Source organism: Cervus elaphus, chromosome 20, assembly GCF_910594005.1.
Source record: "Cervus elaphus chromosome 20, mCerEla1.1, whole genome shotgun sequence".
NCBI lineage: Eukaryota > Metazoa > Chordata > Mammalia > Artiodactyla > Cervidae > Cervus > Cervus elaphus.
The window spans coordinates 25,511,427-25,525,529 of NC_057834.1; positions in this window are offsets into that span (position 1 = coordinate 25,511,427).

Below are 14,103 nucleotides of genomic sequence, written 5' to 3' on the forward strand. Positions count from 1 at the left end.
TGCCATCCAACCATCTCATCCTCTGTCGTCCCCTTTTCCTCCTGCCCCCAATCCCTCCCAGCATCAGGGTCTTTTCAAATGAGTGAGCTCATTGCATCAGGTGGCCAAAGTATTGGAGTTTCAGCTTCAACATCAGTCCTTCCAATCAACACCCAGGACTGATCTCCTTTAGGATGGACTGTTGGATCTCCTTGCAGTCCAAGGGACTCTCAGGAGTCTTCTCCAACACCACTGTTGAACACCACAGTTCAAAAGCATCAATTCTTCGGTGCTCAGCTTTCTTTATAGTCCAACTTTTTGGTCCAACTCTCACATCCATACATGACCACTGGAAAAACCATAGCCTGACTAGATGGACACTTGTTGACAAAGTAATGCCTCTGCGTTTTAATATGCTGTCTAGGTTGGTCATAACTTCCCTTCCAAGGAATAAGTGTCTTTTAATTTCACGGCTGCCATCACCATCTGCAGTGATTTTGGAGCCCAATAAAGTAAAGTCAGCCACTGCTTCCCCTGTTTTCCCCATCTATTTGTCATGAAGTGATGGGACTGGATGCCGTGATCTTAGTTTTCTGAATGTTGAGCTTTATGCCAACTATTTCACTCTCCTCTTTCACTTTCATCAAGAGGCTCTTTAGTTCTTCTTCACTTTCTGCCATAAGGGTGGTGTCATCTGCATATCTGAGGTTATTGATATTTCTCCTGGCAGTCTTGATTCCAGTTTGTGCTTCTTCCAGCCCAGAGTTTCTCATGATGTACTCTGCATATAAGTTAAATAAGCAGGGTGACAATATACAGCCTTGACATACACCTTTTCCTATTTGGAACCAGTCTATTGTTCCATGTCCAGTTCTAACTGTTGCTTCCTGACCTGCATACACATTTCTTAAGAGGCAGGTCAGGTGATCTGGTATTCCCATCTCTTGAAGAATTTTCCACAGTTTATTGTGATCCACACAGTCAAAGGCTTTGGCATAGTCAATAAAACAGAAATAGATATTTTTCTGGAACTCTCTTGCTTTTTCGGTGATCTGATAGATGTTGCCCATTTTATCTCTGGTTCCTCTGCCTTTTCTAAAACCAGCTTGAACATCTGGAAGTTCACAGTTCACATACTGCTGAAGCCTGGCTTGCAGAATTTTGAGCATTACTTCACTAGCGTGTGAGATGAGTGCAATTGTGTGGTAGTTTGAGCATTCTTTGCTATTGCCTTTCTTTCGGGTTGGAATGAAAACTGACCTTTTCCAGTCCTGTGGCCACTGCTGAGTGTTCCAAATTTGCTGGCATATTGAGTGCAGCACTTTCACAGCATCATCTTTTCAGATTTGAAATAGCTCAACTGGAATTCCATCACCTTCACTAGCTTTGTTCATAGTGATGCTTCCTAAGGCCCATTTGACTTCATGTTCCAGGATGTCTGGCTCTACGTGAGTGATCACACCATCGTGATTATCTGGGTCATAAAGATCTTTTTTGTACAGTTCTTCTGTGTATTCTTGCCACCTCTTCTTAACATCTTCTGCTTCTGTTAGATCCATACCATTTCTGTCCTTTATTGAGCCCATCTTTTCATGAAATGTTCCCTTGGTATCTGTAATTTTCTTGAAAAGATCTCTAGTCTTTCCCATTCTATTGTTTACCCTCATGGTATATTGGATAAGAATCTACCTGCAAATCAACCTGCAGGAGACACAGGTTGGATCTCTGGTTTGGGAAGATTCCACATGCCACAGAGCACCTAAGCCCCTGTGCCACAACTACTGAGCCCACAGTACCTAAAGCCTGTGCTCTGCAACAAGAGAAGCCCACACACTGCAGTTAAGAGCAGCTCTCTCATGCCACAACTAGAGAAAGCCTGAGCACAGCAAAGAAGAGCCAGTGCAACCTAAATTAACTAATTAGTAATAATAAAAAAATGCTACCTGCTTGTCAACCCAAGCAAGACAGGTGTACAGAGAGGCTGTGCAGGAGTGCATCATGCAGCCTGGAGGAGCTGGTGACCTCTGCATTGTGCAGCGGAGAATCAGGACAGTTGGCCGTCCATAGCAAGCCAAATGGACAATGATGCAGTAGTGCTTTGATGCTAAATCTATTCATTCACTTAGCACTTCCTTTGTGTCCTGGCACTGTGCTTGGTGCTGGAGATGTGAAGGCAAATAAGATCGGATCCATGCCCTGTAGGGACTCTTATATAGATGGGAGGGACAGCAAATTAGAGCATATTATGCCAAATGTTAAAATAGGGGTAAGAAACAGGTGACTTGGGAGCACTGTGTGTTGGGAGAGAGAAGGGGAAAGGGATGGGCAGGGAGCAGGAGTTTTTTTCAGGAAGACAAGGTGGCAAATGCGATGAGTTCAGGAACTATTGTCTCTTAAGCTTGGGGCCTGGGCATGTCAGAGAAAGGGAAGAAATGAGACCATGAAGCAAGGGATGTGCTCCTGAGTCAGCCACAGTCTATCTACCTCATGTGGTGAGGACCCACATGCATTAGTTTCCTAGGCAGTTAGTATTCCTATGCAGTAGTTTCCGATAACAAATTATTACAAATTTGATGGCTTAAAACAGTAGAAAATTATTCTCTCACACGTAGAAGGGGAACCCTCTTACACCATTGGTAGGAATTTAAATTGGTAGAGCCACGATGGAGAACAGTTAAAAAACTAAAAATAGAGCTACCATATGACCCTGCAATCCCACCCCTGGGCGTATCTCTGGAGAAAAACACAGTCTGAAAGGATACATTCACCACAGTGTTCATTGCGGCACTGTTTACAATAGCCAAGACATGAAAACAACCTAAATGTCCACTGACAGAGGAATGGATAAAGAAGATGTGGTACATATACCTAATGGAATATTATTCAGACATTAAAAACAATGAAACGATGCCATATGCAGCAACATGGATGGACCTAGAAATTGTCATACTGAGTGAAGTAAGTTAGTCAGAGAAGGAGAAATATTGTATGAAATCCCTTATATGTGGAATGATACAAATGAACTTACAAAACAGCAAGAGACTCGCAGACTTAAAGAATGCATTTCTGGTTGCCAGCGGGGAAGGGATAGGGAGTTTGGGATGGAAAAGCACACCCCACTGTATTAAAAATGGACAAGCAACAAGGGCCTACTGTGTAGCACATGAAATTCTGCCCAATGTTTTGGCAGGTTTGGATGGGAGAGGAGTTTCAGGGAGAATGGACACATGTATATGTATGGCTGAGTCCCTTTGCTGTTTGCCTGAAACTATCACAACATTGTTAACTGGCTATACCCAATGCAAAATAAAAAGTTTTTTAAAAAGAAAGACATTTATTTTTTCACATGTTTGGAGGCCAGAAATGTACCCATCAAGGTGTTGGCTGGGCCATGATCCCTCTGGAGGCTCTAGGGAAGAATCCTTTCTTTGCCTCTAATAGCTTCTGGTGGCCTCCAGCATTCCTTGGCTTGTGGCTATGTCCCTCCAGTGCCTCGTTACATTGCCTTCTCCTCTTTCCTTTGTCAAATCTTCTGCCTCCTTCTTCCGGGGATGTGATTGCACTTAGGACCCACATAGATAAACCAGAAGCTGAAGCTCCAACACTTTGGCCGCTTGATGAAAAGAACTGACTCATTGAAAAAGACCCTGATGCTGGGAAAGATTGTGGCAGAAGGAGAAGGGGATGACAGAGGATGAGATGGCTGGATGGCATCACTGATTCGATGGACATGAGTTTGAGCAAGATCCAGGAATTGGTGATAGACCAGGAAGCCTGGTGTGCTGCAGTCCATGGGGCTTCTAAGAGTCAGACCCAATTGAGCCACTGAACTGAGCTGAACTGAGATAAACCAGAATAATCTCAAGATTCTTTCTTTTTTAAAAATGGAATCATATAATATCTGACCTTTTTTGTCTGTAGTTATTTTTGAATAGTAGACATATTCAAAAATTTCATAGTTGAAAAGTCAATGAAAGATATATGGAGATATGTTCTCTGCCCATGGCAGGATGTGAAATAGCTCAACTGGAATTCCATCACCTACACTAGCTTTGTTTGTAGTGATGCTTCCTAAGGTGCACTTGACTTCTCATTCTAGGATGTCTGGCTCTACATGACTGATCACACCATCGTGATTATCTGGGTCATAAAGATCCTTTTTGCATAGTTCTTCTGTGTATTCTTGCCACCTTTTCTTAATATCTTCTGCTTCTGTTAGGTCCATACCATTTCTGTCCTTTATTGTGCCCATCTTTGCATGAACTGTTCCCTTGGTATCTCTAATTTTCTTGAAGAGAAAATTAGTCTTTCCCATTCTCTTGTTTTCCTCTATTTATTTGCATTGATCACTGAGGAAGTCTTTCTTATCTCTCCTTGCTATTCTTTGGAATTCTGCATTCAAATGGGTATATCTTTCCTTTTCTCCTTTGCCAGGATATTCCGTGTACATAAAAGCTAGTATATTACTATATATACATAGTCTATCTATGTTTACATCTATCTATCAATACACACATATGTGCTTAGATGTTCAGTCGTGTCCGACTCGTACAACCCCATAGACTGTAGCCTGCTAGGCTCCTCTGTCCATGGGATTCTCCAGGCAAGAATACTGGAGTGGGTTGCCATTTCCTTCTCCAATAAACATATATGGGCTTCCCTTATGGCTCAGTGGTAAAGAACCTGCCTGTCAATGAAGGAGACTTAAGAGATTCAGGTTTGATTCCTGGGTTGGGAAGATCCCTTGGAAAAAGAAATGGCAACCCACTCCAGTATTCTTAGTATTCTTGCCTGGGAAATCCCATGGACAGCCAGGAACCAGGTAGGCTACAGTCCATGGGGTTGCAAAACAGTCAGACACAACTAAACAAAAATACATATATATATGTGTGTGTGTGTGTGTGTGTGTGTGTGTGTATATATAGGTTTCCCAGGTGGATCTAGTAGTACAGAACCTGCCTGGCAATGCAGGAGATGTAAGAGACAAGAGTTTGATCCCTGGTTTGTAAAGATTCCCTAGAGGAAGGCATGGTAACCCACTCCAGTATTCTTGCCTGGAGAACCCCATGGACAGAGAAGCCTGGTGTGCTATGGTCCATAGGGTCACAAACAGTTACACACGACTGAAGTGACTTAGTACACATGCATGCATGTATATACATATATATCTATTTATGTATTCATCATCTATTTATCATCTTCTCCAGCACTCTTCAAATGACTTTCTCAGGTAATGCTAGCAGTAAAGAACCCATCTGCCAGTGCAGGAGATGTAAGAACCATAAGTTCAATCCTGGGTTGGAAAGATCTTCTGGAGGAGGGCATGGCAAACCACACCAGTATTCTTGCCTGGAGAATCCCATGAACAGAGGAACCTGGAGGATTATAGTACATAGTCTCGCAGAGTTGGAAAGTCTAAAGCGACTTAGTATGCACACACACTGTTGGACCTGATTTTTTTTCTCCTAACAGTATATCTTGGAAATAGTTTCATATCAAAATATTAAGAATGCCCTCATTCTTCTTTTAATAGTCTTTCCCCCTTTTTTGTATAGTTCCTCTGTGTATTCTTGCCACCTCTTCTTATTATCTTCTATTTCTGTAGGTCCATACTGTTTCTTGGAGAATGCAATGGCAGCCCACTCCAGTACTCCTGCCTGGTAAATCCCATGGACGGAGGAGCCTGATAAGCTGCAGTCCATGGGGTCGCTAAGAGTCGGATACGACTGAGCGACTTCACTTTCACTTTTCACTTTCATGCATGGAAGAAGGAAATGGCAACCCACTCCAGTGCTCTTGCCTGGAGAATCCCAGGGATGGGGGAGCCTGGTGGGATGCCGTCTATGGGGTCCCACAGAATCGGACACGACTGAAGTGACTTAGCAGCAGCAGCAACAGCAGCATACTGTTTCTGTCCTTTATTGTGCCCATCTTTGCATGAAATGTTCCCTTGATATGTCCAATTTTCTTGAAGAGATCTCTAATCTTTCCCAACCTATTGTTTTCCTCTATTTCTTTGCATTGATAGCTTAGGAAAGCTTCCTGATCTCTCCTTGATACTCTTTGGAACTCTGCATTCAGATAAATAATCTATCATTTTCTCCCTTTTCTAACCCTTTTCTCCTCTGTCTTTCACTTGTCTTCTTTTCTCAGCTATCTGTAAGGCCTCCTCAGACAACCATTTCACCTTTTTGCATTTCTTCTTCTTGGGGATGATTTTATCACCGCTTCCTGCACAATGCTTTCTATTTTTCAGTTCAGTTCAGCCGGTCAGTTGTGTCCAACTGTTTGCAACCCCATGCCAGGCCTCCCTGCCCATGACAACTCCCAGAGTTTATGCAAACTTATGTCCATTGAGTCACTGATGCCATCCAGCCATCTCATTCTCTGTCATCTCCTTCTCCTCCCACCTTCCATCTTTCCCAGCACCAGGGTCTTTGCAAATGAGTCAGCTCTTTGCATCAGGTGGCCAAAGTATTGGGAGTTTCAGCTTCAGCATCAGTCCTTCCAATGAATTTTCAGGACTGATTTCCTTTAGGACAGACTGGTTGGATCTCCTTGCTGTCCAAGGGACTCTCAAGAGTCTTCTCCAACACCACAGTTCAAAAGCATCAATTCTTTGGTGCTCAGCTTCTTTATAGTCCAGCTCTCACATCCATACCTGACCACTGGAAAAACCATAGCCTCAACTAGACGGACCTTTGTTGACAAAGAAATGTGTCTGCTTTTTAATACACTGCCTAGGTTGGTCATAGCTTTTCTTCCAAGTAGTGAGAGTCTTTTAAGTTTATTTTTTTAAAAATTTATTTATTTTTAATTGGAGGATAATTGCTTTACAATTGTTATTGGTTTCTACCAAACATCAACATAATCAGCCCTAAGTATACATATGTGCCCTTCCTCCTGAGCATCCCTTGCACCTCCCATCCCATCCCACTCCTCTAGGTTGTCATGGAGAATTGGGTTTGAGTTCTGTGTCATACTGGATATTCCCACTGGCTATCTATTTTACATGTGGTAAAGTATACACTTTGATGCTACTTTCTCAATTGGTCCCACCCTCTCCTACCCCCACTGTGTCCACAAGTCTGCTCTCTATGTTTGCATCTCCACTGCTGCCCTGCAAGTGGGCTCATCAGTACCATCTTTCAAGATTCCATATAAATGCATTAACATATGACATTTGTTCTCCTCTTTCTGACTTACTTCATTCTGTATAATAGACTCTAGATTCATCTATCTCATTAGAAGTGATTCAAATGCATTCTTTTTTTATGGATGTGTACTATTCCACTCCAGTATTCTCTCCTGGAAAATCCCATGGGCAGAGGAGGCTACAGTCCGTGGGGTCACAAACAGTCGGACATGACTGAGTGACTTCACTTTCACTTTCAATATTCATATACACACACACACACACACATCACAATTTCTTTATCCATTCATCTGTTAATGGACATCTAGGTTGTTTTCATGGCCTGGTTATTGTAAATAGTGCTGCAATGAACATTGAGATACATGTCTCTTTTTCAATTATGGTTTTCTTGGGTATATGCCCAGTAGTAGGATTGCTAGATCATATGGTAGTTTTATTCCTAGGTTTAAAAAGAAATCTCCATACTATTTTCCACAGTGGCTATACAAACTTGCATCCCCACCAACAGTGCAAGAGGTTTCTCTTTTTTCCACATCCTCCCCAGTATTTATTGTTTCTACGTTTTTTTTCGGTGATGACCATTCTGACCGGTCTGAGGTGAAACCTCTTTGTTGTTTTGATTTGCATTTCTCTAAGAATGAGCCATGTTGAGCATATTTTCATCTGTTTATTAGCCATCTGTAAGTCTTCTTTGGAGAAATGTCTGTTTAGGTCTTTTGCCCATTATTTGATTGGGTTGTTTGTTTTTCTGTTTGAGCTATATAAGCTGTTTGTGTATTTTGGAGGTTAATCCTTTGTCAGTTGCTTCATTTGCAATTATTGTCTTCTATTTTGAGGGTTGTCTTTTCATCTTGTTTATGGTTTTCTTTGCTGAATCTTTTAAGTTTAATTAGATCCCATTTGTTTATTTTTGGTTTTTCCCCCCCATTATTTTAGGAAGTGGGTCATCAAGGTTATTCCTGGGATTTATGTCAGAGCCTGTTCTATAAATTTTCCTCTAAAAGTTTTATAGACTCTGTTCTTACATTTAGGTCTTTAATCCATTTTGAGTTTACTTTAGTGTATGGTGTACAGGGATGGAATACAGCCCCACCCATTAGTAGAAAATTGGATTAAAGATTTACTGAGCATGCCCCCTCCTCCCACCTTTACACACTGTTCATGGGGTTCTTACACTGGGACACCATCCTTATGGCAGAAAGTAAAGAAGAACTAAAGAGCCTCTTGATGAAAGTGAAAGAGGAGAGTGAAAAAGTTGGCTTAAAGCTCAACATTCAGAAAACTAAGATCATGACATTTGGTACCATCACTTCATGGCAAATAGATGGGGAAACAGTGGAAGCAGTGACAGGCTTTATTTTCTTGGGAACCAGAATCACTGCAGATGGTGACTGCAGCCATGAAAGTAAAAGACACTTACTCTTTGGAAGAAAAGTTATGACCAACCTAGATATATTAAAAAGCAGAGACACATTACTTTGCCAACAAATGTCCGTCTAGTCAAGGCTATGGTTTTTCCAGTAGTCATGTATGGATGTGAGAGCTGGACTATAAAGAAAGCTGAGCACTGAAGAATTGATGCTTTTAAACTGTGGTGTTGGAGAAGACTCTTGAGAGTCCCTTGGGTGGCAAGGAGATCCAACCAGTCCATCCTAAAGGAGATCAGTCCTGGGTGTTCACTGGAAGGACTGATGTTGAAGCTGAAACTCCAATACTTCGGCCACCTGATGCAGAGAACTGACTCATTTGCAAAGACCCTGGTGCTGGGAAAGATTGAAGGCGGGAGGAGAAGGAGACAACAAAGGATGAGATGGCTGGATGGCATCACCGACTCAATGGACTTGATTTGAGTAGACTCAGGGAGTTGATGATGGACAGGGAGGCCTGGTGTGATGTAGTCCATAGGGTCGCAAAGAGTCGGACACGACTGAACTGAACTGAACTGAACCCCCCGCCCCCACCAGAGCAAGACCCATTTTTCCTCAAAGCCAATCCTTCCCATCAGAAAGCTTCCACAAGCCTCATATCCTCATCCATCAGAGGGCAGACAGAATGAAAATCACAATCACAGAAAACTAATCAAAATGATCACATGACTCATTGTCTAACTCAATGAAACTATCCGCCATGCCATGTAGGGCCACCCAAGATGGAAGTGTCTTGGTGGAGAGTTCTGACAAAAAGTGGTTGACTGGAGACAGGAATGGCAAACCACTTCAGCATTCTTGCCATGAGAACCCCACGAACAGTATGAAAAGGGAAAAGATATGACACTGAAAGATGAACTCCCCAGGTTGGTAGGTGCCCAATATGCTACTGGAGAAGAGTAGAGAAATAACTCCAGAAGAAGTGAAGAGGCTGAGTCAAGGCAAAAACAATGCCCAGTTCTGGATGTGTCTGGTGGTGGAAGTAAATTTCAATTCTATAAAGAACAATATTACATAGGAACCTGGAATGTTAGGTCCATGAATCAAGGTAAACTGGAAGTGGGCAAACAGGAGATGGCAAGAGTGAACATCGACATTTTAGGAATCAGTGAGCTAAAATGGACCGGAATGGGCAAATTTAATTCAGATGACCATTACATCAAATGCTGTGGGCAAGAATCCCTTAGAAGAAATGGAGTAGCCCTCATAGTCAACAAAAGAGTCCATAATGCAGTACTTTGGTGCAATCTCAAAAATGACAGAATGATCTCTGTTCATTTCCAAGGCAAACTATTCACTATCACAGTAACCCAAGTCTATGCCACCACCACTAATGCTAAAGAATGAAGTTGAACAGTTCTATACTAACTTCAAGACCTTCTAGAACTAACACCAAAAAAAGATGTCCGTTTCATCATAGGGGATAGGATTACAAAAGTAGGAAGTTAAGAGATACCTGGAATAACAGGCAAATTTGGCCTCAGAGGAAAATGAAGCAGGGCAAAGGCTAACAGAGTTTTGCCAAGAGAATGCACCTGTCATAGCAAACACCTTCTTTCAACAACACAAGAGATGACTCTACACATGGACATCACCACATGGTCAATACTGAAATCAGAGTGATTATATTCTTTGCAGCCAAAGGTGGAGAAGCTCTATACAGTCAGTAAAAACAAGACCTGGAGCTGACTGTGGCTCAGATCATAAACTCCTTGTTGCCACATTCAGACTTAAACTGAAGAAAATAAGGAAAGCCACCATGCCATTCAGTTACAACCTAAATCAAATCCCTTACAATTATACAGTGGAAGTAACAAATAGAATCTAGGGATTAGATATGATAGATAGAGTGCCTGAAGAACTATGGACAGAGGTTCATAACACTGTACAGGAGGCAGTGATCAAAACAATCCCCAAGAAGAAGAGATGCAAAAAGGCAAAATGGTTGTCAGAGGAGGCCTTAAAAATAGCAAAGCAAAGAAGACAAGTAGTGAAAGGCAAAGGAGGAAATGAAAGATATATCCATCTGAATGCAGAGTTCCAAAAAACAGCAAGGAGAGTAAGAAAGCCTTCCTAAGATATCAATGCAAAGAAGTAGAGGAAAACAATAGTCTGGGAAAGACTAGAGATCTTTTCAAGAAAATTACAGATACCAATGGAAATTTCATGCAAAAATGTGCACATAAAAGGATAGAAATGGTGTGGACCTAACAGAAGTAGAAGATATTAAGAAGAGGTGGTAAGAATACACAGAAGAACTATACAAAAAAGATCTTCATGACCCAGATAACTACGATGGTGTGATCACTCACCCAAAGCCAGACATCCTGGAGTGTGAAGTCAAGTGGGCCTTAGGAAGCATCACTACAAACAAAGCTAGTGGAGGTGATGGAATTCCAGTTGAGCTATTTCAAATCCTAAAAGATGATGCTGTGAAAGTGCTGCACTCAATATGCCAGCAAATTGGGAAAACTCAGCAGTGGCCACAGGACTGGAAAAGGTCAGTTTTCATTCCAATCCCAAAGAAAGGCAATGCCAAAGAATGTTGAAACTACCACACAATTGTACTCATCTCACATGCTAGCAGAGTAATGCTCCTAATTCTCCAAGCTAGACTTCAACAGTACATGAATTGTGAACTTCCAGATGTTCAAGCTGGATTTAGAAAAGGCAGGGGGACCAGAGATCAAATTGCCAACATCCATTGGATCATCAAAAAAGCAAGAGCATTCCAGAAAAACATCTACTTCTGCTTCATTGACTATGCTAAAGCCTTTGACTGTGTGGATCACCATAAACTATGGAAACTTATTAAAGCAATGGGAATACCAGACCACCTCACCTGCCTTCTGAGAAACATGTATGAGGGTCAGGAAGCAACAGTTAGAATTGGACATGGAACAACAGATTGGTTCCAAATCGGGAAAGGAGTACGTCAAGGCTGTATATTGTCACCCTGTTTATTTAACTTATATGCAGAGTACATCATGAGAAATGCTGGGCTGGATAAAGCACAAGCTGGAATCAAGATTGCTGGGAGAAATATCAATAACCTCAGATATGCAGATGACACCACCCTTATGGCAGAAAGTGAAGAAGAACTAAAGAGCCTCTTGATGAAAGTGAAAGAGGAGAGTGAAAAAATTGGCTTAAATCTCAACAGTCAGAAAACTAAGATCACGGCATCTGGTCCCATCACTTCATGGCAAATAGATGGGGAAACAGTGGAAGCAGTGACAGGCTTTATTTTCTTGGGAACCAGAATCACTGCAGATGGTGACTGCAGCCATGAAATAAAAGACACTTACTCCTTGGAAGAAAAGTTATGACCAACCTAGATAGCATATTAAAAAGCAGAGACACATTACTTTGCCAACAAAGGTCTGTCTATTCAAGGTTATGGTTTTTCCAGTAGTCGTATATGGTTATGAGAGCTGGACTATAAAGAAAGCTGAGCACCAAAAAATTGATGCTTTTGAACTGTGGTGTTGGAGAAGACTCTTGAGAGTCCCTTGGGTGGCAAGGAGATCCAACCAGTCCATCCTAAAGGAAATCAGTCCTGAATATTCATTGGAAGGACTGATGTTGAAGCTGAAACTCCAATACTTTGGCCACCTGATGCAGAGAACTGACTCATTTGAAAAGACCCCGAGGCTGGGAAAGATTGAAGGTGGGAGAAGAAGGGGACGACAGATGATGAGATGGTTGGATGGCATCACCAACTCAATGGACTTGAGTTTGGGTAAACTTAGGGAGTTGATGATGGACAGGGAGGCCTGGTGTGCTGCAGTTCATAGGGTCGCAAAGAGTCGGACACGACTGAGTGACTGAACTGAATTATTGGTTCTGAGTCTTAAGTGGAACCGACTTGGAGAAAGAGTCTAGGGTATATACATGGTTCATTAACATAGCTTAAGAAAAACATTTCCATAAGAAAAACACATTGGTTAGCTCAAGGTTTGAGAAAAGTTAAGTTCAAGTGGAGCTAGGTGTCATCGTGGCAAACGGAATTTTAAGAGAAACCTTTTTTGAAATTTTCATAGAGAATGGGAAAGAATTTAATACTAGTAGTTTTTTTTCCTCCTGCTGCTTGAGAGAGAGATAAAAAAAAAAAATGTCTAACACTTGTAGCTTATTTCCTCTGTTTGGAGACCCCTGGCCTTCCTTCCTGTTACCCTTTCAAGTCCACCTTCTCCCCAGGTGGCCAGCCTCCTGAATAAAGTAATCTTTCCAACCAATACTTGTCTCTTGAATATTGACTTTTGAGTGGCAAACAGTCAAGACTGAGTTTGGTAATACATGATCACAAAACTAATAAATGGAGGAATCTAGTATTAAAACCATATCCTTGTGACACTAAGGACTACTTTACACAAAGAACTTTATAAATTGTAAAGTACTGTAGAAATGTGTTGTTGAAATCCTGAAAGAAATAAACTTTCCAAAGATGAATGTGTAAAGAGAGAAAACAGAAAACCCAGCCTGTTGAAACATTCATTTTATGGTTGAGAAAAGTAAATAAAGGTAGAGAAGAACTGGTTATAAATGTGATTCATGAGACCAGTGGTTCTCAGACTCAGATTTCATAAGTTTTCATGGTTTTCACAGTGTGACAGCTAATCACATGACCACTTTACTATAATATAATGTATATAATTCATATAAGCTTCCCAGGTGGCTCAGTGGTAAAGAATCCACCTGCAATGCAGGAGACTCAGGTTCAATTCCTAGGTCAGGAAGATCCCCTAGAAAAGGAAATGGCAACCCACTCAACTATTATTGCCTGGGAAATCAAGAACAGAGTATCCTTGATGGTTACAGTCCTTGTGGGGTCACAAAAGAATTGGACATGACTTAGTGACTAAGGAACAACAAACATACAACTCAGGTCAAAGGCACTATGAGTAGAGTTGTGGATGGCCACAAATATTTGCTAAGAATATTTTTAAAATACCTACCTTTTCTATCACTGTCATTTCAGAAAATTATAAGTAATTATAGAGAAAGCAACAATTCTCCCCAGAAAGTATGGATATTATACCACCACATATACATGACATTTTGTCATATATTGCATAGTAAATATCTTGTAAGTGCATACATATATCATGTGGGTACTGTCTGTTGTTAAAGACTTTTTTCATTTCCTTGTTAAAATGGTCAAAACCTCATCACGTGTAACTTCATCCTCTATGAGATGAGGAACTGTATATTTCTTAATTGTCACATAGTACTCTATAAATGTTTTTAAAATGAATAACAGATGAATTAAAAAATGAGTCAGCAACCATGAAAACAAGGTGGGGGAGGAAGTTACTTTTAAGATATTTTAAGATATCTTGTGTTTTAAAACAGTATTCCTCAAGCATTACAGGACTATTGCTTGCATTGTGGGAGAGCTAGTAATATAGGGCTATTGTACAGATTGTAATATTCTACCTCCCTCCTCTTTCTTATGGGTCCTGCAATTAATTCAAAGTGCTTCCTTCCTCTTTCCAGCAGGAGAGGAGGTTGGTCTCTAAAGTTCTCTGAATGCAGGGA